The sequence below is a fragment of the Wyeomyia smithii genome, chromosome 2 (genome assembly GCF_029784165.1).
Source record: "Wyeomyia smithii strain HCP4-BCI-WySm-NY-G18 chromosome 2, ASM2978416v1, whole genome shotgun sequence".
NCBI classification, from domain to species: domain Eukaryota; kingdom Metazoa; phylum Arthropoda; class Insecta; order Diptera; family Culicidae; genus Wyeomyia; species Wyeomyia smithii.
In genome coordinates this window covers 4,340,688-4,367,236 of record NC_073695.1, presented here as the reverse complement: position 1 = coordinate 4,367,236, position 26,549 = coordinate 4,340,688, and the positions used below count along the sequence as shown (strand labels likewise).

The following is a 26,549-nucleotide window of genomic DNA, read 5'->3' as shown; positions in this document are numbered from 1 at the left end:
CCCACACAAGGAACAAATGGGAATCGTCCCCCGTGGGTCTTGTGGGGACGATATACTGAACGCTACAGTCTGGACCAGCTCGTATAAGTTGAAGACGTTTTGGGGCCATATTTCATGCGTGACAAGTGAGATGCAATTCGCAGAACTTGTCCTTGAAAATAAAGAAATATGAACTGGAATTATTATACAAACTTGTAAAAACCCTGGAATCAATTAGAGTGTTCTAAAATTTTTTTTGTAGAATTATGCAACGATTCCTGACCACCCTAACGAAGCTTCCTGAGCTGGTGCGCTCTGGGCACGAACAATTCACTAGTATCTGCAGTACGAAACTGGTTACAATTCGAAGCAGAAGGAATCAAATCGGCAGCTTGAGGACACCCACCGACAGCACGAGTGAGAATTCCTTTAGACGGCACAGAGCTTCTTCTCCGGAGGCAGATTTATGGTAGGGCTTTCCCGAAGCTTCATAATGTTTTATTGATAGAAAAAAGTAGAGTTCAGTTTTTATTTATGTTCATGGGTGTGCGCGCAAAATTTTCATTTCCCATGGGAGTGGAGGTTGGCGAATATAAAACTCAATGTTTAACTACAAGGTTATGGATATGGATGGATAATCGGAATATTGCCGATTATTATACGAACCGCGTTGTCGCATTTATTGTTCTTTCATAAGTAGTACACCATCGCAGTTCCACCAGTTGGAAAGTGTTTCCTTCCAGACGCGCTAAAACCGGCAGCCATATCACGGACGATCGTCATTTCCTTGCGGATTGTCACTTTCTTCGTGTTTACCATCTCAGCCTGTTCATTTTTCTTATCACTCACTTGAGTCACACTATACAGCACCTTTCAATCACCCACCCAAGGTAAAACTTATATACTACATTTGCATCACACGCTCCTGGAACCAATGCAGGATTTTTTTTACCGGAAGTCTAGCTTGACAGTACATATACACACATACAAAAGCACACATACTCGCGTACATACATCGTACTGCACCTGATAGAAAAGAACGTATATAAAAACATATGATAATAATAGATACTTCGTTAGCTGTCCTATCAATCAGTAAAATGCCTTTTTCTATTCAATCGGGGGAGTAGCGAAACCTTTCTTACCGATAATAACGTCTCGCTTGTTGTGTCCTGTTAATCACAGGTCTCGGAAAAATCCTCGATAACTCGAAGTAAACACTTGTTACATTCGGTTCAACGCAAACGAGTAAACAAAAATAAGCAACCATTTTCGAGTTTTTCAAAGATATCACCGCGTCATTTTCGACCAAGCGAAAAACAAAATTGGCACCCTTCCTTCGGGGGGCGCTATCTATCGGCTCGTTTGCGCACACATTGTTTGCACACTGTTGGCGGGCCAGGACGATTGAAAGGTGTCAATAAAAACCTCTCGTTTCAAGCCTGATTGCGATCGATAAGGGTTAGAAGCTGAAGATGTTGAATCAGCCAAAACTGAACCACGCGATATGGGTTGAAAGGGAAAATCTCCGGCCTTCATGTAATGTAACGAAGCTTGAATTTAATTTGGAAGTAATGATCAATCGAATTTATTTTCGTCAAAACATGGTTCAAGGTGATTAAATTCTACATTCGACTCCTAGCAGTCTTCTAATCTAATAACGTAAATTCGTTAGGATGCTGTCCATTTTCTTGTGGCAGTAGGAAAGTTTGAAGGCCAAAAAACGTTTCCTGCGTTTAATCCACAAGAAGAAAAGAATAATTGCATTGAGCCGGCAACGTAAGGTTCTGAGCTACCTGATAACGGGAGCTGATACAGATACGAACACAGTACAGAAAGAAATCTAGTAAATGAAATAGTTAGAATTAGCTCATGAATATTCTTGAGCTAGATATTTTTATTATTTTCAAACATTTGCATTCCAGTCAAACTTTCTCACAAAAACTGTAATGAGACGCACAAAAAGTTCCAATTTGCAAAGGTGCGACAAGACAGACTCAACAAACATTCCAAACAAGCTCGAAATTTCATAGCAACAAATTGGTAGGCTCATAAAAGCGAACACCTGTTGGGACGAGGACGAGAGGCTCTGGCAATTCTTTCACTTGAACAGAAAAAAGAAGCTGTTTGTGACTACTCGACCGTGAAACTTTTGTTGATAGCCTCGTACAAATCTCATAAAATACACGATTTGATTGGCGCTAGTTTTTTTCGGAAACGGCTTTCGAAAGCTTAACCCTTACATAAAACATTTGACGTAATGCGAGAAAAAATTGAACCAGCACTGCCTCATAAGATATCTGGTAATGTTTGAAATATATCAGCAAAAAAATTCAAGAAAACTAAAAGGAAAATCATGATGTCCGAGCAGATTGGAGCACGATGAGTAAGTATGTCAATTCAACCATTGGTTTTTGCTTCCGGCATAAGCACAATTTTCTGCATTACATGAAACAGAACATTCAACAGCAGATGCCAAAAATTATTTTACACATGTCCATATAATTTAACATTTCGTAATAGTTGATGTGTCATGTGATTATCTCCCAATATCGGCAGGATCTATATGCCCCTCATCGAAAATACACAATATGCATTGTATTAATACACGGCATTTACAGAGTAGGTGTTCCGAGGTTTCACCTTCGATGCCGCAAAAGCGACATGTATCGTTATCAATTTTCCTTAGGTTCTTGAGATATTTCTGACTGGGACGGTGCTCTGTGAATAGACCTGATTGACCCTAAGAAAAGTGAAGCTTTTCTCGTGATTTAGCTCTATGTCTCTATTCGATTGTCAGTACAGCTTTTGAAGCACTCGGTGAGACTCTACAAAAGGTTCAGGATCAACAAACTTAGTAGATGACCCTTGTCAGGCTAATGAGTCAGCCTTCTCATTTCCTTCGATTTCACAGTAACCAGGTAATGACCTGTTTTCAAGCCAGCTGTCGGAGTGAATTTAGAGTGGCAAAAGGGATTTCAATGCTACCTATCTTTCGCAGAAAATGCAAATATTTGCTCTTTCCAGACACGTATTCGCTCATTCTATTATCGCGTATCGTGTGTCTCATGGAGGAAGATTTATTAATTCCTGGACCTATGAACCCCGTCCCTGCGGAATCTTTCATTTTAGAATCATCTGTGTAAAAGCTACGTGAGCTTTCCCAAATCCTGAGCTCATCTTGTTCTCAACTTTCTTGGTCTGTCTCTAATAATCTTAAGGGAATTTGGCGATTGTTTGTTTGAGTGTTCGCGTTTAGTTTCTGGTCAAGACTCCAGTTTGATCCCAAATATTTGGCTTCAGTGGATAGCTTCATTTCGGTGCCTTTCGGCCGCTAAGCAATAACGTGGTTTTGGAGTGATTTACACTCAAGCCCCCTCCCGAGCATCACTGAGCTATAAGATTCAGAGCAATTTGATTTTAGGTAGAAATAACACAACCGTGTTCCTCCCCTTTCCAAAATAACTACGTCAACTGCAAAACCAATAACCTTAGAGCCATGTCCTGTTAGGTTTTGAAGAAGGTCGCCTACGACTAATGACTACAACAACTTCATTCCGTCCCGAACGCTCGACGAAAACGGACGCATTAAGTGATTGTCTCGCTATAAAATCGCTACTGTGTGAAGAAGAAAAAAAGCATTGCTTACTCGGTCGTGTTTCAAAGAGTGCGAAGTGCGGTGTAAAGACAAACTGATAATCCGAAGGTCATCCTGCTATTGTGTTATAGCTGTGTCGCTGCGAAGCTGCCCGTTCCAGCACCGAAAGACTCGGTCATTGTGCTATTGAAGACAACAAAAAAGAGGTACGTGATTCTTTGCCACTGTACTGTTGCGCTAGTTTGAGCGCAATGGATGTGGATCCTTTAGCCCCCGATCCCCCGTCTCCAAACCCACCCGACCCTGACCCTCCTGTTCACCCCGCCTCTGTGCCTGCTTTAGTCAATCCTCGTCCCAGGCTTTACCCAGACGGATCAACGGGTCCACTGGTTCTCTACATGAGGCACAAACCAGAAGGAAAATCACTGAACACGTTACAAATCGCGAAAGATCTGACGTCACGATACAAGGCCGTGACCGAAATCGCAAAAGTCAGACCAAACAGCTCTTTACACGCGAGTATCGCGTGTATGTACCTGCACGAGACGTGGAGATCGACGGTGTCATAACCGATTCGAGTCTGACTGTTGAGTGTATTCTGGGAAGCGGCGTCGGCTGCTTCAAAAAATCCACTACCGAGGCGAAAGTATTGGATATTAAGCAATTACGGTCCATGTCGCTCGTCTCCGGTAAAAAATTATACACTCCGTCAGACTCGTTTCGCGTTACGTTTGCCGGATCTGCACTCCCTAGCCACGTTTCTATCAACCAGGTAAGTCTGCCTGTGCGTTTGTATGTGCCCCGTGTTATGAGTTGCACCAATTGCAAGCAGTTAGGCCATACAGCTGCCTACTGCTGCAATAAGGCACGGTGTGGCAAGTGTGGGGAGACTCATGCGGAAGATTCTTGCAGTGTAAGCGCTAAAAAGTGTATTCACTGCGGGGAAAATCTGCATGAGCTTTCCGCAAGCCCGGTGTACATGCAACGCAGAGATAAAATTAAACGGTCTCTTAAGGAGCGCTCAAAGCGTTCTTACGCTGAGATTCTTAAGAAGACCGTGACCACTTCTACCATAACATCGAACCCCTTTGATCTGTTGGCTTCAGATGAAACCGACTCTGACGAACCACTAGAGGGAACTTCTTTTGCCTGTCTTGGGGAGTCTAGAAAGAGGAAAAATCTTTCCTCTCCTAAGCTTCCCAGGAAAGGACCTAAGGTTTCTCAAGATGGAATGAATAATACGAACAAATCTAAAAGTGCTGCGGAAAAGCCGAAGCAAACTCCTCCTGGGCTTGCAAATTTAAAGTCCCAGAAGGAGTTCCCAGCGCTTCCTGGAACATCTAAAACCCCAGTTGCTCCTTTTGCACACCCAGATAATCAAATAAACTCTGGATTGGTGAATTTTTCTAACATCGTGGACTGGATTTTTGAAAACTCCAATATACCTGATCCAATTAAAAATTTCCTCACAGTACTTCTCCCAACAGTTAGATCATTTTTGAAGCAGTTGACTGCCCAATGGCCCCTCATTGCTGCGATTGTATCCTTCGATGCCTAATTCATCTGCGTATATGAAGGATCCTATCTGTGTCTTACAGTGGAATTGTAGAAGTATTTTACCAAAAATTGATTCATTTAAAGTTTTGATAAATAAAAACAAATGCGATGCATTTTCCCTTTGTGAAACTTGGCTTACTTCAAATATTGATCTCAACTTCCATGATTTTAATATTATTCGCCTTGATCGAGACACCCCATATGGAGGAGTACTTTTAGGGATTAAAAAGTGCTATTCTTTCTATCGTATTAACCTCCCCTCGATTCCAGGCATCGAAGTTGTCGCATGTCAAATGACAATACAAGGTAAAGAGCTTTGTATTGCCTCAATATATATTCCCCCCAGAGCACAGGTTGGGCAACGGCTGCTCTTTGATTTAATAGAACTTCTTCCCTCGCCACGTTTGATTTTGGGAGACTTCAACTCTCATGGCGTGGCTTTGGGTTCCCCTTACAATGATAACCGCTCCTCTTTGATCTATAACCTTTGCGATGACTTCGACATGACTATTTTGAACAACGGTGAAATGACACGTATCCCGGAACCTCCAGCGCGCCCAAGCGCTTTGGATCTATCCTTATGTTCGACGTCGCTACGGTTGGATTGCACATGGAAGGTAATTCTCGATCCTCACGGTAGCGACCATTTGCCTATTCTTATTTCAATTACTAACGGTTCAACTCGCATGCGACCAATTGACATTCCGTATGATCTCACACGGAATGTCGATTGGAAGTTAAACGAGGAAATGATTTCAAAAGCGGTCGATTCGATTCAACATCATCCACCACTTGAAGAATACAACCTCCTCGCGGGCTTGATTCTCGACGCCGCGTTGCAAGCCCAAACGAAGAAATATCCCGGCGTAACGATTAAAGAACGGCCTCCCACTCCGTTGTGGGACCAAGAGTGCTCCGATGTCTACACGCAAAGATCCGACGCGTTTTTGGCCTACCAGAAGGGAGGTATACCTGGCGACTATTTACGGTATTCGGAGCTTGATACCAAGCTTAAAGGCTTGTCTAAAGCAAAGAAACGCGGATATTGGCGTCGGTTCGTAAACGAGACGTCGAGGGAGACATCAATGAGCACTTTTTGGAACACAGCCCGAAGAATGCGGAATCGCGTAACGGTCAACGAAAGCGAGGAGTCTTCAAGTCGGTGGATATTTGATTTTGCCAGGAAAGTATGTCCGGACTCTGTTCCTGAGCAAAACATTGTTCGCGAAGCGTCTCCGGGCCACGAAGCGATAGAATCACCTTTGACGATGGCAGAATTTTCAGTTGCCCTCCTGTCCTGTAACAATAACGCGCCTGGGTTAGATAGAATCAAATTCAACTTGTTGAAGAATCTACCCGGCAATGCCAAGAAGCGCTTGTTGAACTTGTTCAATAAGTTCCTGGAGCAAAACATTGTACCGCAGGATTGGAGGCAAGTGAAGGTGATCGCCATCCAAAAACCGGGGAAACCAGCTTCTGATCACAACTCTTATAGGCCGATTGCAATGCTATCCTGTATCCGGAAATTGATGGAAAAAATGATACTCCGTCGTTTAGACCATTGGGTCGAATCAAATGGTCTACTATCAGATACTCAGTTTGGCTTCCGCCGAGCCAAAGGGACGAATGAATGTCTTGCGTTGCTTTCAACAGATATTCAGCTGGCGTATGCTCGCAAAGAACAAATGGCGTCTGCGTTCTTGGACATTAAGGGGGCTTTTGATTCCGTTTCTATTGACATTCTTTCGGGCAAACTTCACCGACAAGGATTTTCTCCAATTTTAAACAATTTTTTGCACAATTTGTTGTCCGAAAAGCACATGCATTTTACGCATGGCGAATTGGCAACTTTTCGACTTAGCTACATGGGTCGTCCCTAGGGCTCATGTTTAAGCCCCCTTCTTTACAATTTTTATGTGAATGACATCGACGAATGTCTGGCAAATTCATGCAAGATAAGACAACTTGCAGACGACAGTGTAATCTCTGTTACAGGAGCCAAAGCTGCCGATTTGCAAGAATCATTGCAAGATACCTTGGACAATTTGTCTGCTTGGGCTTTACAGCTAGGTATCGAATTCTCTCCGGAGAAGACTGAGATAGTAGTTTTTTCTAGGAAGCATGAACCTGCTCAGCTTCAAACACAGTTAATGGGTAAAACGATTTCTCAGGTTTTAGTACACAAATATCTTGGTGTCTGGTTCGACTCTAAAGGCACCTGGGGTTGTCACGTGAGGTATCTGATGAAAAAATGTCAACAAAGAGTGAATTTTCTTCGTACAATAACCGAATCATGGTGGGGAGCCCACCCAGGAGACCTTATAAGGCTTTACCAAACAACGATATTGTCTGTAATTGAGTACGGGTGTTTCTGCTTCCGCTCCGCAGCAAACACACATTTGATCAAACTGGAGCGAATACAATATCGTTGTTTGCGTATCGCCTTAGGTTGCATGCAATCGACCCATACGATGAGTTTGGAGGTCTTAGCCGGAGTTCTACCGTTGAAAACCCGCTTCTGGAGCCTGTCTTCTCGTATTCTTATCAAATGTGAGGTCTTGAACCGTCCTGTGATTGAAAATTTTGAAAGGTCAATCGAACTCAATTCTCAAACCCGTTTTATGACATTGTATTTCAATCACATGTCCCAAAATATTAACCCTTCTTTGAATATTCCAAATCGTGTCAACTTATCAAATACTTCTGATTCTACTGTGTTTTTCAATACATCCATGATATAAGAAACTCGTGGAATCCCGGATCATTTACGCGTGCAGCAAATCCCCATATTTTTTTCTAATAAATATCGAAATATCAACTGCGACAATATGTTCTACACTGACGGATCACTTCTCGATGGGTCCACTGGCTTCGGTATGTTCAATAACAATTTAACCGTCTCCCATAAGATCGATAATCCTGCTTCTGTTTACGTCGCAGAATTAGCTGCAATTCAGTACACCCTAGGGATTATCGAAAAAATGCCCACGGACCATTATTTCATCTTTACGGACAGTCTCAGTTCCATTGAGGCTCTCCGATCGATGAAAGATGTTAAGCACTCTCCGTATTTCCTGGGGAAAATACGGGAACATTTGAGTGCTTTATCCGAAAAATCGTTTCAGATTACCTTAGCGTGGGTCCCTTCTCACTGCTCGATGCCGGGCAATGAGAAAGCGGACTCTTTGGCTAAGGTGGGCGCATCAAACGGTGAAATTTATGAAAGACCAATTGCTTTTAATGAATTTTTCGCATTTGTACGTCAGAACACGATCATCAGTTGGCAAAATTCTTGGACCAGAGGGGAACTGGGAAGGTGGTTACATTCCATTATACCCAAGGTATCGACGAATCCGTGGTTCAAGGGGTTGGATGTAGGTCGAGATTTCATTTGCGTGATGTCTCGGCTTATGTCCAATCACTATAGATTTGATGCGCATCTCCGTCGTATTGGGCTCGGAGAAAGTGGTATCTGTGCCTGTGGTGAAGGTTATCACGACATAGAGCACGTTGTTTGGTCATGCCCTGTACACCGTGACGCCAGGTCTAAATTAATAGCTTCCCTCCGGGCCGAGGGTAGAGAACCAGCTGTCCCTGTTCGTGATGTCTTGGCGAGTCGCGACCTACCCTACATGTCCCTTATATACATTTTCCTGAAATCCATCCATGCCCAAGTCTAGTCCCATTCCTTTCCACCCACATTCATCAAAACGGCAAGATCACGTCGTAGACCTCGATATTGGAACCAGCAAATTGAACCCCACACGAACTCGCCAGGAAAACCCGAGGCCTTTCTTGGTATCTTGGCTCAGCGGCACACACCATATGGCCACTTGAACACCAGCGAACAACAACAACGAACCAAAACCAGCAACTAGACCCCGCACAATACCCTCAGAACCCGAGGATTACAAGCCCCTGTCCCAGCTCATGACATCGTGGCTTACCAGAACAAATCCATACATGCTGCATATTCATTCGATGATCATCAGACTACAAAACACTGATTGAATAATACATGCTAGTTTTAAGATAGACTTAATTTCAGCTCGTAGTCGACAGCGAGGATAAAAAATTTGCTTATAGATTTTAAGTCATCCGATATAATTGGCGCCGTTAAACATTAAATTGTATTTGTGCCGTGTCAAATAAATGATTTGTGAAGAAAAAAATAATAATGACCACAACAAGGGTGATAAAATCTCACCTCGAGGGCATTATTCAGAAGTTTCTCCTATACGGCTAGGATATCGCATAAAACACAAAAAAGTACGTAACCGGTTATAGAATGAATTCTCTAGGAACGAGGATTTGTATTACTGATTGAAAAAACATTTCATTCTATCTTTTTTATTCCTGATTGGACTTATTACTGCGACCAGAAACATTAATCTTTTGTGATATCACGCGGGAGTATGCTGTACTCCGCACTTCTATTATTTGCATTATCACTATTGAGAGTAAGTGACGTAATAATTATAATTTGTGCTTGTGTGTATGGTTTTTCACCCTTTCTTTTTACGCTTACTATTCCGAGCTACGCTGCCTACGGCCAATGTTATCACCAACTTTAATTCCCTGGAGAGGTTCCTGTCTAGTTTTATTGTCAGAGGGATTTAGTTTTGTAGAGCGGTATTTGTCGAGGTTTCGAAGAAGTAAACATAAAAAAGGGTTAGTGGGGAACCTTGAGAATTAACCCATGCCTAACTCCGTTGACATCGAATGGCTTGGATTCTACTAAGATTCGAACCCATGACTACACGCTTGTCAGTGAAGTTACGATTCTGTCTCATGGCACACCATTTGACCCACTTCTGAACCAATTAAGGGACCATCCATTAATGATGTCACGCACTCAGGGAGGGGGGGGGGTTAGATTATTATGACATTTTGTGACATAGGGGGAGGGGGGGGTTAGCTTGAGTGTGACATCACTTTTCAACTTAAAAAAAAAAATAAACATTTAGACACATAGCTACACCACAGATGATACATACTTGCATTATGCATTTATAGTTCTACGATCCTTTTTTTGCTTGAGATTTGCTGAAGATTATATACGTTTAAAAAGCATAATATTCGTTAGTTCTATTTTGCCGTGCATGTTTGTAGAATAATGACAGCGCAATTTCATACATTTTTAGTCTCTTTTAATCCTATAAAAATGGTGACAAAATGTGGATAAGGATGGTCGATTTGCGACTACATCAACAAAATCCTTGAACTAAGGATAATTCAACGCTATTTCTAGTTATTTTTTAGAATCTTCTTTTCCTTTCATTTTCAGTTTTTCTTCCAGCAAAATCGTTCTAATTTAGAAAAAATTCTTTTTTCACAAATTTCTCAATTTTTAGTCAATTATCAAAGAAGCCCCCTTCTATAAAAACGTAACGAATTTAGGGGATGGGGTCAAGGAAGTTGTGACAGATTGTGGGGGAGGGGGGGTGTTAATTTTTCCAAATTTTGCATGACATCATTAATGGATGGTTCCTTAGGGTCACCAAATTAAAAAAAAACGGTAAAAAGTTATGAACTTTTATTTTTGCCAGGTTGAGCTCTAGACCAAATTTCTCTTTTTACGCGATTGATGCGTGCGCGCAAAAAAAGAATCGCGTAAAAAAATCGCGTAATTTGGAGCAAATCGTGTAAACAAATGCAAAATCTTTCGTTATGTGGTAAGTGCGTGTGTGTATATGTGTATGTATGTGTATGTATGGATATGTATGTGTATGTATGTGTATGTATGTGTGTGTTACATCTTGGCTCATAAACAATATTTCACATGTCACATATCGCTTAATTCCATGAAAATCACGTAAAAAAATCGTGTAAAATAGATTCACGTAACAAAAAAGTCGCGTAAAAACAGAATTCAGTGCACTCGAATTCATGAGGTTCATGAGTTTACGAAGGCTTCTTCATTGGATGATAAACAACTAATTGACCATTTTGGGCTGTTTTACGGAAACGTGAAGATGCCATCTTAGATTTCAAAATGGCGTTTGGAGTCGAATTCTGACTTCTGAATATTATTCCAGTGTCGGAATTTGCATAACACGTGTCAAGAGCAAGAGCGTTGTAAGGCCTTCATTTCGACTTTTCGAATGCATGTTCTACCAATCAACTGTTTGCAGTTCGTTGATCTCCGGTTTTTTTGCACAGGAGGAGCTCAGAATCCTAAAGAAATCTTAAATAAAGAGAAGACAGAGGTTGCTTACACATACATACTCTCTTTTCTCTCTGAGCGTGCTTGTTGTGGAGTAAGAGAGCTTAAAAATAAATCAGTTGTCACCCGTTATAAACTTCAAGGCGACGACCAATTAAGTGAAACGCAACAAGTTGACTCTTGACTCTTGACGGTTTTACATCAAGCATCGAAATTTTGCCCGCGTTTGTGACGTTGAATGATATGAAGCAAAGAGGACGGGCTCTCGAACTTGCTGTTCAATATAGCCGGGGAAGGTGCTATACGAAGTAAATGTGTGCAGAACAACGGCACCATAATCACGAAGTCTCACACGTTGTAACTTGGAAGCAACAAGGAAAAAATCTCCCTTTTGTAAGATATTTGTTAATTCGAAATCAACAACATTCGTCTCCAGTCATCAGAAGCGTTTGATAAACCCTAACATGTTATTACCCTTGTGTATAATTGTTACTAACGTTCTAGATCAACAACACAGGGAATAAGTTATCTTTAGAAAATAGTTCAAAAAACGTTAGCATTGAGAGCGTGTTCTTGCATAGGTGGAGATCTGCTTCTCCAGGCACGATGCAAGAAGCTTCTACAGAAACATTCACGGAATTAGGAACCGAAACGTGTCTGTCCCTGTCATGTACAATGACAGGGAAAGGAACCTGATAAGTCAGAGGTGGCCAGGCGTTGGAAACAACATTTTAATGTGCTGTTGAACGGCGAAGGAGACGAAGGCGTCGTACGGGACAGGATAGATATCCATGGACGAGCTGTAGAAAGCAGTTGAAGAGCTGAATAACTGCAAGTTATGCTCTTACATGGGAAAGCAAAAAAAATAGGCAAACTGGAAATATGATACAGATTTGGAAAAATATACCGCATCCCGACGGGACTCGAACCCGGTATATTTTTCCAAATCTGTATCATATGTCCAGTTCGCTTATTTTTCTCTTTCCTTACTGCACATACTGTCTGCTGAATAAACTTGTGTGTAAACGGGTAAAAGCCGTTGTTAAAAATAGAAATTTAGTTCGAAAAATTGAGCCCTACAGAGCACCTTCCGTTGTTTTGTCGCACTTGCAAGCACGACTCAGACTGACTTTGGTCTCGATCACACAGGTCTATGAGAGTTATCAGCATCAGCTGACTCTTCTGTGTGTGATGAGACATTCCTTTCAGTCGCATAATTAACGCTTGCACAGTAGTGTGTGTAGTTAGGGATGAGCAATAGAATAAGTCGGCAGTGGAATGTGATACGCATATAGATTGTGGAACAGTGCCACCGTCCCCCGTAGTTTAATTGGTCAAAACACCATGCCGGAGACAGGGAAATTGCTTTCGCCTATTTTTCACTTTCCCACTGCACATACTGTCTGCTTAATAAACCTACCACTTTGATGCAATAAAAATGGTGCTATGCACTTAAAAATAAATTCAAACTTCCCTCATTTTTCTCGACCAAAAAGGTATAAAACCCCTTAAACAAATCATTTGCCAGTTGGTCACAAATCTCAGCAGCAGGAGCGAGGCAGCAACAAACGTTTCGATTCCCCGATTGAGTGTTTTGGCCTTCTTCCCCGCGATAAAGCTTTGCCTTGTTTAGGTAACAACACAAGTAAGCATGCTGTGGTGAATCCTGCTGATCAAAATCTGCCACAATAACGGGACACGAGGCATATGGCATGTTTACTTGATTTACAAACAGCTTTTTCTGTGTGTTGCCAAAGTTCCCTCACTGTCGGGGCAGCACAAAGGTTGCGATATGTTAGAACGTTCTAACATAAGCGGCTTATTCGACTTACAGAAATAATTTAAAGACGATTTATTGAATCCTTCGTCTAGTGAAGATGAGAGAATGTCAAACTTTACAAAAAGGCGGAGCCTTTTTCGAAGCACTCTTCGGCTATAGAGAAGTGCTTCTGATCAATCTTTTTTTTTTGCGGAAGATGAAACAGATTGACGGTCCTATGATAACAGTAACATAGTGGGTTGTATCAGCTTGCCTTCAGCTTAAAAAAATCTCCTATCCGGCTCCTATCAGTAGTAACACGGTACTTTTGAGTGTGTATGTGTGGTCAGAGTGCCTTTATTTCCCCACTGTCGGGGCAGTCCAAAGGTTGCAATCAGCTTATCCAATTTTGAACAGCAAACTGTTTTTCTCAAGGCGACTAAACAAGTAAATAAAGATCAACCATTTTTTGAAAGGTTTCGAGTGGAAGTGAATTATTTTTTGTTGAGGTTCTCTTACTCCGTAACAAACACGCTCCGAGAGTATGTAATGTTAACTTTTTTCTTCCTCTTAATGCTAGTATCTTTTGTTATGTTTGTGTAAATTCAGCTCTGTTCAAAATGGCGTCGAAGCAAGAAACTTTGCGCAAACGCATTGTGTAATTCTAACAGTGATATGATATGTATGTTTGCATTCATTCGCAGAAATATTTGAATAGCTGTAATCTTTCTTTTCTTGGTTTGAGCTTTTGGAGTGCACCTGTGTTGACCAGAGGTTGAACACTGAGAATGATTTAAAATTCCCGGGTATCACACGAGCGATCAAATACGCTATGCTATGCTGAGCATAAATTTGATTCGTTTCTATGAGACTACAAAAAATGAAGCCTGAAAATATTTTAAATGAGGTTAGTTAGTGTAGCCTTGGACCTAAAAAAATGAGAATTTAGAGGCCCTTTTTGAAGTTAGCAGTTGAGTTATCTTTTTTGAATAAATTCAACTCAAAAACTGCTCAAGATTCTGGTTAATCAGTGGTCACTCATGTTGAGTGATCACAACTGTTCAAAAACTGTTTTGTTTATAATTTATTTTGACTAATGATCCCATTCCAGCCAGCTCTATTAATACACAAAGCTTTATGATCAAGACCAAACGAAAGAAGCGAAACTTAAAATAGATGCGTGTACTCGATCCAGATGGTGCTGTGGATGCCACACAAAGACATTCCGAAATTCAATAATTGATTTCACACGCAGTATTTGTAATAAAAAAAATTGTTACTATATAGTAGCAGTTTACCGCCCGCAAAAACCGTTAAATTTTTATTACATTTCAACCTGCTCTACTAGCAGACAGGTTGAACGAAACACAAATGTCGAACAACAAAGCGGATTTTATTATCAACAAACGTATTATTATTGTTATTATCCGAGTTTTCGACAGGCAGTATTTATTTGCCCCGCTAATTATCGAATAGTAAATAATTTCGGAGCTCATCCGTGGAAAAAGAAACATTTCTTCGCTGGGAAATGTTTTCGATACTTTCCATCCGGCTGCCAGTTAGCGGTCCATCTAGAACAGTAGTAAACAAGCCAACGAACGCTCCGCTTTCGAATGGTGCAGCGCGAGCGATTGATTTGCTTCGACTGTATTTATGCAAAGTACGCATTGAGTAAAATTATGGCTAGATTTATCTAGCGAGAAAACATATGAAACCTCCGCGCCGCGGGGCCATAAATTTCCGCAGCGAAAAAAAAGGTAAGTTATGGTTTGTTCTGGTCAAACAATAACCGGATTGAAATCTATAAATAAATAAATAATTCACTGCTTCGCCGTTTATCGTTGGCGCAGATTTCATGATCGTTCTGGGGCCCAGAGGTACGTCATTGTTTTCCTCTACCCACATAGGAGGACCTCAAGGTGGGGACGGCGAAATTTGCAATTCAATTCCACTCGACCGTCACTGCAGTCATGAAAGGCGAATTTTCCCCTAGGCAACGTGGGAGGGGGAATTTCGTCGAACTCGAGGACCCGCCGCAATATTTGCTATAAATGTTAAGTAATATTTAATGCCATGTTCGGGTGATGCAATGGTCATAAGAGGACTAACAATGTACTAAAGGTTGTTTTTCGTTTGGTGTAGCCGGGAAAAAATACCGGAGGGGCCAAAGTTGGACATGGGCTTCGAAGAGCATCAACGACCGGTCAACGGAGCGGTGATCTGGAATGCGATAAGAACCGTGTCACCGGCGGACTTTAGTGAACAGCGGAAGGTTATTTATTTATTGATGATCTCGCTCTCTCTCTCTCTGGTCGCTTCAGAATGCCAACAATTTTCAATCCTTTCTCGTGCCGATGGTAGGACAGCGGCAGATTTACTGCTTTAGCCTTCCGGGTTTCGTATGTTTAACACTCCAATAAGCGCAAATCAAAGGTGTGTTCGGCGATTGGTTTTGTGCTTCGATGATACGGGAAACCGAGCTACGAGCTACCGGAATGTGTCCCTCTTGCGAGTGGACATTTCCACCTGGGGTCGTTATATTGCGCAACACCTTTCTGTAAATTGTGTTGTGCAGTGTCACAAAATGGCGGTGGGATTTGCGAGCGGTGTAAATATTCTCATAAATGTATCCAGCTTATTGCCATAATTAATTACTCTGAATACTACATTTCACAGTTACCGTGTCAATATAACACCCAGGTGGTTTACTGAGGTAAGAATTTCATGCATTTAACAAGTGACTAAATTCTAATGAATATCTTTAAAGGTTAGGGATAAGAGGCTTGAAACAGAAATTTGAATTTCCAGCAGAGTGCTTATCGTACAGGCACACAAAATTCCATTCGCTCCAGTTACACCATATCCGCTTGCTTCCAATGGACAACCGACCCGACCATAACGACCACACACACTAACACACCATCCACATTCCCATGAAACTAATTCTCGATCTTCATTCTGATTTCCGTTCATAGCGATATCAAATTCAAAGCCGAAGGCCATATTCCCGTACTCCCAACAGCCGGGGAGAAGCACAGCAACCCAAAAATAGACCCCTAATCAGAGTCCTGCACTGAACCATGCACCACCGCACATTCTCACGGCCTTCCATGACCAATCGAGAAAGTACCCGCGAATGAATCCATAATAGCAGCCTGCTACGTGATGCGAAGGTTTCCTCTCTAGGGAAGCAGCACTCCATCGACGGTGATTCTAGCCAATTTCTAGTGTTACACTTGCCACACTAATGACACGTCACGAACGGTCCTTCCCGGTGTGTATTCTAGGGCCAGGATTTTCCGCTGACGGTTAACAACGGGGTATTGTATTTAATGCAATTCCGTTTCGATACTGGTAATGCGGTTTCACATTGAATAATGGCGAACTAAAATTACAGCTCTGGTAAACTAACTAATTACCCTCTTGTCACAAGTTTGAAAACGGCTAATGATGGCAGCACTGGTCTAACAATAAGAGTGTTCCACAATTTTCATTCGAAATAACGATCGTTCTTCGTGATATGGCGGCAAAAATAACGATAGAGTCACCTGGTTGATCATAAGATTTGGAACATATGTCCGTTACAGCAAAGGGGTTTTCTAGGTATTCCTTTAAACAGCTACTACACGATTAAAGCTTTCATCCAAAGCTCGATTATGAGTGTTGTTAACAGTTGCTCTAAAAACTTCACTATCCTAGATGTATCACTAAAGTTGTACAGGCTTTTGGTTAAAATCACACTAAATTCTACTCTTATGGTGCTAGATTAGCAAAACTAGTGGCGCCTTCTCACTCACAAACAGTGTTGTCAGCGGGCGGATAGATTTAGGAAAAGAACTCGTTTCCACACTTTCACTTTTTTTTCCAATTTCAAACCAATTATCAACAAACCACTCAAATTTCCGTCGAACCGCGGCCACCGAAAACAACCGGTCCCTCAGTGCACAGCCCCAAATCCGGTATGCAAAAATATTTCACCGCCTGTAGGCAGCTAGCCGCGCTGCCAATGCTGAGCAACGCAATTACCCAATCCACAATCCACCGGTCCAGCGGTGTGACCAGCGGACAACGATGACGGTGGTGATGATGGCGAATAAATCGGCGAAACTCGTGCGAGGCAACCTCCGAACCGGAACCCGGAGTGATGATCTTTTCCGTCGGCTGGTGGTAATCGACAGCTTGCAAACGCGACCGCGGGAAGATTACAACTGAATCCGGCCGAGCGGCAGTGAAAGTTCAAAACACAGGAATCAGCATGCCGCAGTCGGGCGGGAAACGCAGTGCCGTTGTTCGTCGTCATTGGGAGGAGAGCGACCGAGAGAAGCAGAAAAAATAAAATACAGAGCGAGAGAGAGAGAACAAGAGCGTGCCGCAACATTGATTTCCCGCGCTCCGCCGCACCGGTGCTGTTTTGTTGTTTTCCTCGCACAGCTGATCGCAAGCATCCCACCCCACAACCCACACCGGCGACGGAATGTTTTATACTTTTCCAATGCTGAGAGAAAGCTCAGAGAATTATTTTCTCTACATACTATGACGTAATCACGCTCACCAAGAGGGGGGGAAACCACGCCAAGCTACCGCAAAGAAAACTCCCCTGCGGCAGGTCGTTGGCCATAAAACTTACTGCGAGAGTTAGGAACTGATCTCTGTTTTCGATGGAAACTCTCTCGCATATACTTTATAACAGAGCTTACGAGTAGAGCTTTCCAGCGGCGTAGAACAGTTACGAATGCGTTAATGTGGAGAATAATGATTTTATGCTTTAGTCTTGAAAATCTTTAATATCCAATTTTTAGAAATGAAACGCTGTGATTTTATAGTGAGAAATAATGTTACCACTACTTTAATTTTTAATCCAACATTTCACCCAATGAACCATTCCAAGCGAAATTATTCCTATAATACAAAAATTTGTAATGGTCAGTTTTGATTCTGATTGAGCTTTGTACCTACATGTTTTTGATCAGATAACACATGACTCTTTTGCAGTCCTTTTGTTTATTGGCTTATTTTTGAAATAAAATCATTTAAAAATGCATTTCAAAAGTTTTGATCTCTACTAAAATGGCAATTTGTCGCAAAATGGAGCAAAAATATTTTTTAGAAGAACAAATTCATACTGTGGTCTTTTTTACGCGAAGGATGTATACACGCAAAAAACCGCGTAAATTTTGTAATCCGCGTAGAAATAAACTTCATTTGCTAATTTTTTTCAAACATTTCTACTGAATTCTTTCGAACAAGAATCAATGGCAGTGTAATTTCCGCATGTGAATAAAGCTGAAAATCAGGAAAAAAGGTGAGGCCAAATCGGGTAATATTCAGTAATTGGATTAAGTAAACTCATCTGATATTGCGCTTTCTTCAAAATAGACGATTCAATGATTATTCCACCTATAAGAGATGTATAGAATTTTTTTTTAGAACAGTAAGATACACAGCCAGTGTCTTTGAGAAAGTTGTAGCAGATGCCCTTTCTAGCAAATTCGTCGAAGATGTTGAATTTATATTTCTTATCTTTAAAAAGGTAAAAACAGTTTCATATGGAAGGTTTACTCAAATCATAATTTGCAGCATAACATTTTTCCAAGCTTTGCTACCTATTTTACAAAATTATCTTCTACAAAATTATTAGGCATCCAAAAATACATATTATTGCTGAACAACTCACTATAGTAAAAAATAAAAAAAAAGTTATTTGAACATCGGGTTTTCAGTGGTTATTTAAGTTTTAATTAATTCATTCGTTCGCAAAAATATACAGATAACTGATTAATATTCTGAAAGAACATTTGTTCTGCTTCCGAAGCGAGGATGTGCGAAATTTCGCGAAATCTTGAGTTTCTCGAAATTAAACAAAATTTAACGAAATTGAGCACACATTATTTTAATGAAAAGAAACAACTTATGATTTCTGAACCATTTTTTTTGCTGTTATAAACCTTTTTTTTTTTATTCTCGCTTATTTTCCGTCGGTCTATTTCCGCCACTGTTGTGGCCAATTATCGACGCTCAGGGAGGCGACTCCACACCCAGGTCCCTAACTCACGACCCGTTTATTAACGGACCGGCGCCAACGGCTTTACTTCCTCATGCGATGGAAGGCGTGATCCCAGAGATTTTTCGCCTCAGGAAATCTCCCGGTGTCGGCTAGGATTGAATCTAGACCAGTTGGGTTGGTTGTGAGTGGATCACGCCACCTCACAACCATCGACACCTATGTCGGCGGTGGGATACGAACCCAGGCGTCGAGCGTGGTTGGCGGAGACATTACCAACCACACTAGGCTCCCGCTCTGCTGTTATAAACCTTAATTAAGGTCCGAGAATGCTTCATAGCTTTAGACCTTATAAAGTTTAAAACATTTAGAGTTTATTTTTTTTTTTTTTGATTTCCGGCTTTTTTTCACATTTTCCACTTAATTAAACTCAAAATATCTCTCAACTTCCTTTACAAATATGAATTCAGCGAAAAACTTACATGAAAATCAAGAATTGTTGTTATTTTTCGAAGAATTTTGAGAAAAATTTCGTTCAGTTTCAAAAATCTCGAAATTTCGCCCAGCCTTATTCCAAAGGAATTTTAAATCATTTGTCTAATAGAGTCTTTTCAACAAAAACAATTTTTTCGTATACATGAAACCGCCTCCATTATAAAAGAGATTTGCTGAATTTGTTTTTAAATCACTTTTTGTTTCAAAAATGATTTTTTTTTTCAGTGCAGGGGAGAAGCTCTTGTCTGCTTATTAAAAGTTCACATTTCAAGTGTTTTCATCATTTTTTTTGCTGAAACTAGTGTATTTGGTGTGAGTGGTTACTGCAGGTTGTACAGGCGCTCGAATATGCAACGGTTTCAATGGATTCAGTAAGATAAGTACAAATTATTGTTTCGATTTTGTTATATGTTGATACTCGTGCTCATACCCAGTAAAAAATTTTCTACGCCCTATCTGCACTAAAAGTGCAGGAAAAAGTCACGTGTATGAATTGCAATATAGGATTTTTCCTGCTGTTTTTTTATCATCATAGATTCTGTATGCGTTTGCTTATGACGATGAGTGACATTTCCCGTACATACACTGGCAAACACGTACAAACCATTTCACGAACTGGTAAGATACACGGTATTTGTTGATGTTGATGAGGCTTTTACGTGCGTTTTACTAGCGGTTCCATGGTTTCAGTTAAAACTTCATTCATAAATTGATCTGTGAATTTTCCACTTTTTTCCGATAACGTTCGTAGTTGTGGTAGATGTGTGAACGTGTGGTTGATTTGTTTGGGTGACTTTATGCGGTGAATGGTTGTAGAAAGGAGCGACACATCTGTGCAAGCACTGCATTGTTGCAGTAATAACTTATTTCATTTCATGTTTTCAGCCGCAAAATGCAGCACAACACAATTACTGCTGTGTCGTGAATTAGTCAATCGTACTTCGAGAAGAATACAAAAAAAGAAAAACCTTTTCTTCTAAAAAATTGACCCCTATCGTTTGCTCAGCAGAATTTTGGGCAACTAAATTGTTTATCTAGAAAACTTATTTTGAAAAAAAATTATAGATGACCGATTTTTTTTCACTGCGCAATCTCAAGTTTGCCTATACCGTAACAAAACATCACATCATTCAAATGTATCGTTTCATGAAAAGCTAAATTTTTCGACCACGCATAAATGTATTGTATATGTATCTGAAATCCATAAAAGTTTTGACATTTGTGATATTTTCAACATTTTTGACATTTTTGATATTTGACATTTTTGATATTTGACATTTTTGATATTTTTGACATGCTTGACATTTTTGACATTTTTGAAATTTTTTGACATTTTTGACTTTTTTGACATTTATGACATTTATGACATTTTTGAAAATTTTGAAATTTTTTGACATTTTTGAAATTTTTGATATATTAAACAAAAATGACATTTGACATTTATGATATTTATGACATTTATGACATTAATGATATTTATGACATTTAAGACATTTATGACATTTGTGACATTTTTGACATTTTTGACATTTTTTGACATTTCTGACATTTTTGACATCTTTGACATTTTTTGACATTTTTGACATTTTTGACATTTATGACAATTATGACATTTTTGACATATTTGACAATTTTGACATGTTTGGACATTTTTTGACATTTTTTGAAATTTTTAACATATATGGCATATATGACATTAATGACATTTATAGCCTTTATGACAATTATGAAATTTATGACATTTATGACATTTATGACATTTATGACATTGATGACATTCATGACATTTATGACATTTATGACATTTGTGACATTTTTGACATTTTTGACATTTTTGACATTTTTGACATATTTGACATTTTTGACATTTTTGACATTTTTGACATTTTTGACATTTTTGACATTTTTGACATTTTTGACATTTTTGACATTTTTGACATTTTTGACATTTTTTGACATTTTTGACATTTTTGACATTTATGACATTTTTGACATATTTGACAATTTTGACATTTTTTGACATTTTTTTGAAATTTTTGACATATATGGCATATATGACATTAATGACATTCATAGCCTTTATGACATTTATGAAATTTATGACATTTATGACATTTATGACATTTATGACATTTATGACATTCATGACATTCATGACATTTATGACATTTATGACATTTATGACATTTATGACATTCATGACATTCATGACATTTATGACATTTATGACATTTATGACATTTATGACATTTATGACATTTATGACATTTATGACATTTATGACATTTATGACATTTATGACATTTATGAAATTTATGACATTTATGACATTTATGACATTTATGACATTTATGACATTTATGACATTTATGACATTTATGACATTTATGACATTTATGACATTTATGACATTTATGACATTTATGACATTTATGACATTTATGACATTTATGACATTCATGACATTTATGACATTTATGACATTTATGACATTTATGACATATATGACATTTTTAAAATTTATGACATTTTTTAAATTTATGACATTTTTGACATCTATGACATTTGACATTTTTGACATTTTTTACCTTTTTGACATTTTTGGTATTTTTGACATTTTTGACATTTCTGACATTTTTGACATATATGACATTTTAGAAATTTTCTACATTTATGACATTTATGACATTCATGAAATTTATGACATTTATGACATTTAGGACATTTAGGATATTTAGGACATTTTTGGCATTTATGACATTTTTGACACTTTTGAAATTTTTGTTACATTTTTCACATAATTAACATCTTTTTAATATTTTTACTTTTAGACATTTGTGACATTTTTGACATTTTCAAAAATATTTTGACATTCTTGACATTTTTAAAAATCTTCATTTTTTTACATATTTCACTTTTTTGACATTCCTTAAATTTTTGACATTTTTGACATTTTCGGCATTTCTGACATTTTTCATAGTTTTTAACTTATATCGCCACAAAAGTCGCTTTTTACGCGTTTTTTTATGCGGCTGTTTTCACGCGGATTCCGGAATTTACGCGGTTTTTATTTTTACGCGGTTTCCTTTTACACTTTTTAATTCTCAGTTCTTAGTTCTTAGTTTTTAATTCTAAGTTCTTAGTTCTTCGTTCTTAGTTCTCTTAGTTCTCTTAGTTCTCTTAGTTCTCTTGGTTCTCTTAATTCTCTTAGTTCTCTTAGTTCTCTTAGTTCTCTTAGTTCTCTTAGTTCTCTTAGTTCTCTTAGTTCTCTTAGTTCTCTTAGTTCTCTTAGTTCTCTTAGTTCTCTTAGTTCTATTAGTTCTCTTAGTTCTCTTAGTTCTCGTAGTTCTCTTAGTTCTCTCAGTTCTCTTAGTACTCTTAGTTATTCAAGGTCTCTTGGGTCTCCCAGATTTTTTAGGTCTCTTAGATCTCTGAGATTTCTTAGGTCTTTGGGTTCTTAGTTCTCTTGGGTCTCGTAGGTCTCTTAAGTCTTTTAGGTCTCTTATGTCTCTTTGGTCTCTTGGGCCTTCTAGGTCTGTCGGATCTTCAGAGTCTCTTAGTTCTCTTAGTTCTCTTAGTTCTCGTAGTTCTCTTAGTTCTCTCAGTTCTCTTAGTACTCTTAGTTATTCAAGGTCTCTTGGGTCTCCCAGATTTTTTAGGTCTCTTAGATCTCTGAGATTTCTTAGGTCTTTGGGTCCTTAGTTCTCTTGGGTCTCGTAGGTCTCTTAAGTCTCTTAGATCTCTGAGATTTCTTAGGTCTTTGGGTTCTTAGTTCTCTTGGGTCTCGTAGGTCTCTTAAATCTTTTAGGTCTCTTATGTCTTTTTGGTCTCTTGGGCCTCCTAGGTCAGTCAGATCTTCAGAGTCTCCTAGTTCTCTTAGTACTCTTAGTTCTCTTAGTTTTCTTAGTTATTTTGGGTCTCTTGGGTCTTCCAGGTCTTTTAGGTGTCCTAGTTCTCTGAGGTCTCTTAGGTCTCCCTGGTCTTTTAGGTCTCTTAGATCTCTAAGATCTCTTAGGTCTCTAGGTTATAAGTTGTCTTGGGTCTCGTAGGTCTTTTAAGTCTCTTAATTTCTAGTTCTTGATTCTTAGTTCATGATTCTCAATTCTTGGTTCTTAGTCCTCAGTTCATTGTTCTTAATTCTTGTTTTTAGTAATTGTAGCGTTATTCATGCAGCCATTGTCGTTCTTTGTCGGAAAATTTCAGACCCGTATCTTGTTTTCGTTTGGCCCGACACTCTCTGTTGCAAGATTGACCAAACAATTAACTTGATTTTTAATTTTTGATTTTAAAAAATTTGTAACTCTTAAGCCACTGAACCGTTTTTGAATCTTCAGGCATCAAATTCAGGGTAAATATTAGCCCTTCAAAGGAAAAATATTGTAATGTACTTTAAATAAAAACAGCTACACAAAAAAGTATGATACAAACCGTTTTTTGCCGAGAGGGTTTGAGACCCAGGAGACCCTATCATTTGATATTTTTTTGAATTTCTCATAGATTGTAGGGTATCGGTTCTATTATCGCCAGGTACTATCGACCGGGGGGTTAAAGAAGTCATAGAGAACTAATCGTTTGCAAGAAGGTGTTTGCGTTATGAAGAACCATTATGCAAAAAATCACGATCCTGGACATCATTTTGGACATCAAGTGTGAAAAAGGTTTTCTGTTAAGCAACTCTATGACAGTAAGTGTCATCATAAAGGCCAAACAATAAATTACGGGTTAGACATTTTTCTACAACGCGATTTAAAGTATAATCGGAGCAAAAAAATGTGATTGATTTTTTTTTTGCATAGAATTGCTGTATGCATATATCATTCATTGAACTTTTAACCTTTGAATATTCTGCTACCAGCTGTTATAAGTTGACTTCAAAGCAGCCAAGATGTCTAGCATTATTCGCTACAACAAACTCAATCAGGCGAAAAGAATGGAAATTATTGGTACATGAAAAATTCACTAAAAGACTCTTCTAGCATTTGCCTGCCCGCCAAGGGGCTTCGTGTAACCACCAGCAGCCAGAGCGATGCCGGTCGAGACAAGCCACATGCCCCGAGTGCGTGTGGCTTCCCCGGGCCGCTGTAACGGTACGTGCATTTACTGACAATATGCGGTCTAGGCATCAGCCGGTATTTAATTATAAAAATAAATTGAAACTCAATTCAATTAATAAATACTCCCGTAGCGATCGGCAGCCCAGTGAGTGCGCGTACGACGTACGAGGGCACACGCTCTGTTGCGTGCCGAGTTCCTTTTGCAGGGCTTTTCCCTGAAAGAAGAGCTTTTTTGCGCCCGGTAATTGAGAAAAATGTGAAAGCAAAGCACTTTTTATAATTAGCGAAATGCTTTGTTGTGAATCTCCCGATAGATGTTTGAAATACTGCCATTATAAAAGTTACAACATTTGTTTGCGTGCCACATGAGATCTAGTGAAATTAATTTTGCCTGTAAATAGCGTTGTGCAAACAACACACATGCAGTTTATGGATGGAGAAAATATCCTAGAGCAAGCAACTCAACAAGTGCGGCTCGAACCAAGCACACGTCTGTGTTCAATGGAAAGTAAACAAATCTCTGCCATAGAAAAAAGTTAATTTTCCACACCTGTGCATCCCACGACTCCGTACTGCATTCTGATCTTGTCAGAGTGGGAAAAATAGTGATGATTTTATGCTGGTTTTCTTCAGCCATAAAAAGTTACAAGTAGACTAAAAGTAAACAAGCAATTTTCTCTCAACATTAAAGAACCAGCTTCAATTGAGTTTGAAGGTGACCCACTTGTTTCCAACAGTGTGCATTTCATTTTTTCCCTTTTGCTTCATGATAAGAAAAACAAACAGGGATTTACCTTTGCAGCATGCGCCAACACGGACAGCACCGCATTCAGTTATGTTTACTTAATTCTGAAACTTTTATCCTCTGCAATCTATTGGATAATGTTTACTCCTCCTAGTAACCGCAGTAACCACGGACTGACAGACGAACTAAAATTAGAACTGATTAACCCGTTACTACTGGTTACTACTGCAACTGACATGAATATTCTGATCCGCATCTATCAAATCTGACGTCTGCTGCTCTGTGTCTGCCCTGTTTGCTAGTGCTGTGCAAGAGAAATCATTAAAATTTTCCAGCTAACTAAACATCGGAAAATATAAGCACACATACACAATCTTGATCGAGTGTAGAAATGAATGAGGCACTCTCTACCAGGTTCGTTCGGTCGTATTCAAAGAAAAACATTCTGTGCAATCTGTTTAAAAGCAGAATAAAACACTGGAAGGGTGTAATCAGTTAATTACACCTATGGCGGTTTGAATACCGACATTAAACACAGTGGTGTGATTTGGTACCTTTTTAATTAATATTCTGCTCGGCTGTTGCCAGTGTGAAGCTCACCTGAAGGTATCTGTTTGTTTCCATTACAACTGTAAAGCATGTAGTCACTCAAATAGTGCTGCTTTATTTCTGTATAATATTGAGTCGTAGGTAATATAAATCTCAGGGCGAACAAACAGGGTGTAAAATTTAATTCAATGAGCCAACGCCAGTGTGCGTAGGAATTTAACATTGAAGAAAGTATCCTAAAACGATCTTTTTCACATTAAAACTGCCATCAAGTGAAATTTCCCTCGGGCCTCAAGCAATTTCGACAGCAACACGCATCGCGGAAATATATTTTCAACACATGACAACTTTACCTCTATCTTTAGCGACGAACTTTTTCATCGCCTCGATAAAGGAAAAATATAATACCCACAAATATCACATATCAAGCCGTTGTTTACCAACCCACACTGCGTCGCTTAAATATTCAATTAAATAATTACAACCGCCCGATGAAACATCGGCAATAATTACCCAGTTTGTCAACTCGCAAGAGCCCAGACATCGGTACCATTAATCTGCATAATATTTCACGGACCGAATGGCAAATGGCGTGTGTTTGTGTCCAACGATTGACATAGGATATGCGCCAGCTGGGTAGCGGGAA

At 39.4% G+C, this 26,549-nt stretch overlaps 1 protein-coding gene across 14 annotated transcripts in view; it reads right to left on the bottom strand.

The window, feature by feature from the left end:
- Positions 1-26,549, bottom strand: part of LOC129721272 (potassium channel subfamily T member 2) — a 705,817-nt gene that overhangs the window by 464,667 nt on the left and 214,601 nt on the right. For 4 of the 14 annotated variants that reach the window (XM_055673635.1, XM_055673637.1, XM_055673636.1 and 1 more), the window contains exon 1: positions 16,608-17,266. The exons of the other annotated variants lie outside the window; for them this stretch is intronic. The gene's annotated coding sequence lies outside the window, so the exon portion shown is untranslated. Of the gene's footprint in view, positions 1-16,607; positions 17,267-26,549 lie in introns of those variants that run through there. 14 annotated transcript variants of the gene reach the window in all.